The sequence below is a fragment of the Sturnira hondurensis genome, unplaced genomic scaffold, assembly GCF_014824575.4.
Source record: "Sturnira hondurensis isolate 20B ecotype Veracruz unplaced genomic scaffold, ASM1482457v3 Scaffold0018525, whole genome shotgun sequence".
In the NCBI taxonomy this organism is placed as follows: Eukaryota; Metazoa; Chordata; class Mammalia; order Chiroptera; family Phyllostomidae; genus Sturnira; species Sturnira hondurensis.
In genome coordinates this window covers 3272287-3278438 of record NW_028091156.1, presented here as the reverse complement: position 1 = coordinate 3278438, position 6152 = coordinate 3272287, and the positions used below count along the sequence as shown (strand labels likewise).

The 6152-nt window shown below is 57.0% G+C and overlaps 1 protein-coding gene across 2 annotated transcripts in view; it reads left to right on the top strand.

Annotated features, from left to right (window-relative positions):
- The first annotated feature begins 345 nt into the window (after positions 1-345).
- EPHX1 (epoxide hydrolase 1) overlaps positions 346-6152 on the top strand; it is a 28971-nt gene continuing 23164 nt past the window's right edge. Inside the window, exon 1 of one of the 2 annotated variants that reach the window (XM_037069437.1) lies at positions 346-424. The gene's annotated coding sequence lies outside the window, so the exon portion shown is untranslated. The remainder of the gene's footprint in view (positions 425-6152) is intronic. The other variant, XM_037069436.1, reaches the window with a different exon arrangement.

Sequence of the window (6152 nt, the reverse complement as noted above, 5' to 3'; positions counted from 1 at the left end):
AGTCACCCACATTTTAAACTGTGCAGTTCAGGGGTTCGTTTGCATATGCGGGGTCCTGGGGGTGCGACAACCATCGCCATGTCCAAGTTGAGAAGGGAAGTCACTAAAAAAATAAAGCCTTTAAAAGAAAAAATAAAGTCCCTAAAAGAAAATCCACACCTGCCCTTAGAGTCGCTCGCTCCAGAGCACACGCGGAGCCTTGGAGAGCCTTAGCCTACCCGGGGTCCCTCAGGTAACGACAGAACGTCCCTGCTGTCCTGGGCCCAGCTAGGACCGCCCCACGGAGGGGGATGAACCTGGGCGGGGTCAGCGGTGGGGCTCGGGAGACCAGCCGCGGAAGTCAGAAAACCGGGAGCCAGAGGGACAGCGTGCAGGTCTCCGCGGGAGCCTGGGAGCCTGGGAGCCTGGGAACCAACTACCGAACGTAAGATCCCGGGACGCGCAGCTTCAGGGGGGGCCCTGCGGCCAGGCAGCGCTCCTGGGGAGCTCGGGCGGGGTGGGATCCGCTGCGCGCGCAGGGTCGTGAGGGAGGGTGACAAGGCCTGGGGGCCGCGGGCGCGGGACTGTGTGGGGCCGCACCGTCCGGCAGGCTGGTGTCGTGTGCCGGCTGCCCTCCCCACCCGCAACTGCGTCCAAGATGCTGGCCCTCACGTGCCCGCGCCTGGTACCCAGCCCTCCTTTTGACTCCGAGGTCGGGCAGCGACTTCCACGGCCTACACCCGCTGGACATTGTCCCTCATCGGACACTGTCCCTCGTCGGGCACTGTCCCGGAGAGGAGTGATTCCATGGTTGCACCTAAACTTCGCAGTGTCACGCACGTGCTTGCCCCCAAAATCCCACCACCTATCTCATGTCTTCTAGTTGCAATGAGCTTTCTTACCATCTCTGCCCAGTGAGGGGGCGGGGGGGCGGGGAGGGGGGGTCCTTCTCCTGATTCTCGCTCTCCTCTCCGGAGGGCCCACCAGCCCATTCACCCCGGCCTGGCCCAGCTCCCCGCCCTGGCAGGGGGGCATTGACCCAGAAGCTATGCAACTTGGCTCCTGGCCCTTCGTGTGCCCCGCCCCTTGTGAAGCAGTGAAGCAGCCTGGGGGGCGGGAAGGTGGGGGCTCCAGCAATGCTGAAATCCTAATCTCCACGACTTTTTTCTTCAAACTGGGTCCCCTCTTCCACCACCTTCCCCTCCCCTCCAGTGTATAAACTTCAGGCTCCCCCAAACCCCTATGTACCCCTGGTGCGGGGATGGACAGACAACCTCTCCCTTCCCTGACACCCCAGCTCTGCCCTGGCAGCTCTGGGGTAGGGTGGGAGGTAAGGAAGCCTAGGCAGTTGGCATCTCAGCTCCCAGGGAGGCACCTTTGCCAGATTTGTGAGCTGTTACAGGAAACGGTTGAGGACATTGCGATCTATGCCTGATTCTGGGCCACTGCAGCCTCCTCTGAATTCAGTGTGGTTTAAAATAAACGTTTGAGAAGCCCCGCTGACGCTGCTCCAGAAAGTACCGTCATCTTCGGTGCCCTGGTTACTTCCTTTAGGGACGCTGGGCTCGGGGGACTTTGTGGGGTGCTTCCCCTGGCCTCACTGGGCCTGATTCAGCAAAGGGCTCTGGGGCGATCAGCAAACAGTTTTTCTTTCCCAAATTTCCACGCCTAGGAGGGCCATGGGGAAGGAAATAGCTCCCTCCTATTTCCCTGGAGGAGGTGAGAGTGAGGCTTAAGAACTGCTCTCTGACCTAGTCTTGGGGTCTGCAGTTACGTGGGGGAAAGATGGACACTAAACAAGATAAATTCGTGAAATGTGAAGAATGCTGGAAGCTGTGCGCTAGAAGTTCATCCTTTCTCCTTCCTCATCCAGCCTGAGAGGGAGAAGACTCCAAACTTTCCACCACCTCCCACACAGTCCTGGGACAGGAAAGTTGCCCACGGAAAATAACTGCTGTGCAAGGCAGCCAGGGGAACCTCAAAGCCACCTGCTCCAGTCCCACCCATCCGTGGGATCCCACCTGGCTCCCACTGTACCTTGAGCATCTGGTTGGGCAGACTTACAGGAGTGGATGTCATTTATGGGACCTGACTGTCGTTGGGCAGAAGGACCTTTAGAGAAAGGACATTTAGCCACTGAAGGAGGTGCAGTGCCTCCCCCACCCTCTTCCTGTGGTGTCCTGGTGTGTGCCTGATGTCTAACCCCAGCACCAATCAGAGCTCACAGGGAGCCCCCATGTGACCAGGGCCCCTCCGACCCACATGCCCAGGCTTAGTGGCTCCCCCCTTCCAGCATCCCGGCCAGCCCAGCATGGGCAGGCTGGAGCTACCCAGAATCCATTTCTTCAAAAGTCACAGACATGGACCATGGCCCAGTGTACAAAACACGGAAGGGCTAAATGTGAGCTGGAGGCCACTGCTGAAGAAATAGCTCCGAGCGCACTCACCAAGGCAGGAGCAGGCCCAGAGCGGGCCCAGAGCGGGCCCAGAGCGGGCACGTGGTGACTTGCGGGGCTTCTGGGAGCTCATGCTCACGCCCACCTCTGACAGGGCCCAGACCCCACCCTGAGGGACGCATTCCTTTGAGAGGTGATACAACGATGAGGAAAGAGAACTGGCAGAGAAGGCGGACCCAGCTCTCTCATCCCAGCTCTGCCCTTCGCGTCACCCTCCCAGGGTCTCATCCACACAAGGACGAACTCGGGCTGTCCGAGTCTCTCCAAGACTCTCTGCAGCTCTGACATGTGATGGTTCTGTGCTTGAGAAGTCCAACGGGATCTCCGGGAAGGGAATTCTGTAGGCGGGGAGCATACAAAACGCTGCTGGGTGGGCCCTGCAGTGTTGGCCGGGTCCACTGTGGGCAGCTGAAATACAGTGCAGGCCCCAGCCCCAAGGTGCAGGGGGCAAACCTCGGACAGAGAGCCCAGGCCCAGAAGAGTCACTGCCCGGCCCAGCTGGCTCCCTGGGTCACCCTTGGGTGGGCTGCCTGTGGGTGTTCTTGGCCTAGGCCCGGTGCTTTAGGCTAAGGTGGAGCAGGCACCTCAGTACTTCCCCCAAGAGGGAATCAAAGTTTTGCCAAGGAGGCAGCGGCCCCTTTCCCTGAGGAGGGAGGAGTGGTGGGTGTCAGGAGAGCTCCCGGGCACCAGGCTAGAACGGCGCAGTCCTAGCCCCCATTACATAGTTGACCCTCGAACAACACGGGGTTGAACTGGGCAGGTCCACTTATGCATGAGTCTGTTTCAGTAAATATACTGGAAACATTTGGGGAGACTTGTAACAATTCGACGAAACTCGCAGATGAACTTTTAGATTTTTTTAGTAGTGTTTTCTTTTCTCTAGCTTACTTTAGTGTAAGAATGCAGCAGATAACACATAAAACACAAAACAAGTATTCTTCAACAGCCTTATGTCTCCGTAAGGCTTCTGGTTCACAGTAGGTGTTACAAGTTTGGAGGGGTCAACGTTATGTGTGGATTTTCAGCTGCGCCAGGTGTGGGTGCCCCTGCCCCACCTTGACCAAGGGTCAGCAGCACACCGAAACACACAGTTATGCAAACAAACCCAGTTCAAAGGGAAGCAGCCTCTTCTGCCCTGGAGGTCTGTTTGTCTTTCTGGGAGCGCGGGTCAAAGTTCATTCTTTCTCCTCCTGCAGGGTTACTTCCCCTCTCTGGAGTCCCACCTACCGAAGTCCTCCAGATGGGCTCAGAGACCTGGCGGGCAAGGTCTTCACGCCCACAGGTCCCCACCCTCTGCCTTTGACTCTTGTTGCCTGGTGGGTGGGTGCGGTTCTCCCAAGGAGCGGACTTTGTGCTCGGTCCAGGCGCTGAAAAGCCACACCCGCCGGGCTCTTCAAAGCCTAAGGGAAAGTGCTTGTGTAGGGGGGTGGGGTGGGAATGTTCTTCTCTCTGAGGAGTTCAGAGACTCTCCAGAAGAGTCTAGCCGACCCAAAGAGGAGGGCCACAGGCCTGGTCCCTGGATAGGAATAGAAATTTTTCAGATGTTTTCTTGGCACTTACTAGTGGGGTTAACTCACGCAAACTACTCAGCCTCTCGAGCTTCATTTTAAATCTCTTCAAATGGAAAGAATACTCCTTCCTTCTCGGGGTGATTGTAGCACATAAGACAATGTGTTTAGTGTCCCCAGCCTCGTGTCACAGTCCAAGGATTCCTGGGGCTCCCTCAGGCTGTGGTGCCAGACACATATGACACCCTGGAAGGTTCTGAGTGTCCCCGCCATGGGCCAATCTGGCTGGCCTGAGCCCGGCTCTGGCCCACTGTGAGCCTGTGAGGGTGGCAGGGAGCTGATGACAGGAGCAGGAGGCCGAAGTGTCTGTGGCATCAGAGAGCCAGGCAGTGCTCCTCAGAGACATGGGACGGTGGGCTCTCCACCCTGCCCCAAGGGCCAGCACCTCAGGGTGCCCCTGGCAGCTCAGCCTGAGACTTGCCTTTCCCTGTGGAATGAGTGACCTTTGCTACGCGGAGTGGTGACTTTCTGGTGCATCCTCTTCTGTTAGAACTGGTGACTCATGAACCTTTTAGAAAGTAAGAGAAACAGTTTGGTGCGGGTGCCAAGCCCCACGTTTAACCCCTTAGTGACGAGGGCAGCTCAGGAAGTCTCTTGCCAAAACGGATATCCCTTCCTGCTTTCTGGTTTTTCTGCCTGTGGACACCATCGTCCCTGGGAGGCGGCAGGAGAGGCAGGCCCAGACACCAGGTGGGGGAAGCCCCACCCCCACCCCGTTGCCTGGTCTGTGCCTCCTGCCCATGGGCAGGGCTCCTCCCAAGGTCATGGTCATACTCTGTCAAGAGGGTACATCTTAATTTCAAAGCTGCGCCAGGACCTTTGGTTGAACTCCACAAGCATCTCAGCCTTTTGTGACTCACTCCGTTTTGCAACCTAGATGTTGCTGCAAACAAGCCAGCCTTGCCAAGATACCAGGAACCCAGAACATTGCTCAAAATGCCGACCCTTGTCTTCAGGGCTGTTCCCATGAAGCACCGGCCCTTTCACGGTGTCCCAGACAAGAAAAGGGCTCAGGTGACTGAGCCAGGGCCCGCCTAACAGTGCGATCCTGTTACACACTATTGAGGAAGCTTCCAGACAGGGAGCTCACGGCTGAGGACTAGCCCACCTGGGTGGAGGAAGGCGGGGTGGTGTGGCCCATGGTGGGAAAGGAATCAAGTGGGTGTATTATACGGCCCGCTCCTATTCTCCCCTGAAACCGGAGTCCTTCTCTACTCAAATAGAGAATTGGCAAGTGTTGAAATTCTGCAGAAGGTCATGCATTTTTCTCACAGGTAGTGAATTGTGTTCCACTTGAGTTTTTTTCCTCCTGTAACTTAGAACCCATGGAAAGCTTGCCAGCTCTTATTTGAATTGGCAGAATGTGACACAGAACAGGACTTCACACGAAACTCCCCAACCAGGAGCACATGGCCACTTCTGTGTGGGGAAAGTCTGCTCCCTCCTTGTGATACATAATTTCAGGCTGGCAGGTCAGGCAAATGAGTCGGGAGGGGGGCAGCGCCCAGCTCAGGGGCGTTTCTCCTTATCCCAGGCCATGCTCCCTTCCCACACTTCTGCCTTCCAGCCACACTGGGACCCTCTGCCCTGCCCTCTCACGAGGATCACCGTGTAACTTCCCATCTTGGGTCAGATGGCACTTCCTCAGGGAAGGTCCCATCAGCTTCAGACTAGGCCCCCTCCCCCCTTTATCGTGCCGTGTGCTGGCCACTCTACCTGAGTTAACTCATCAAATCCTCCCAGCTCTCTAAGGGAGGTCCTTCATTCTCCCATCTTACAGATGGGGAGACTGAGGCCTGGAGGAGTGGAGTGAGTCACTGCCCTGAGATTACGTGGCTGGCAAGGGGGCCACAGATTCGAGGTAGCCAGGATTCGGGGTAGCCAGTTAGTGCCTGACCAGCCAGCAGGATGGCTCCTGTCTCCCTGAATGGTGCCATCAGGCCAACAGTCTCAGGTTCTATCCTTTCTGTCCAAACAGCATATGGAGGGTCGGGGGGACAGGGCAGAGTCCCTCTGAGGCAGGTGGTAATGTCCCTTCACTCAGGCCCCAGAACAGGGCTCCCCTAAGAAGGCTTCCCCCTCACACTGTTTTTGGTTCTTTTACTCCCCTGCCTTTTTGCCTCTAAACCATTTTCCATTTTGCCTGGTG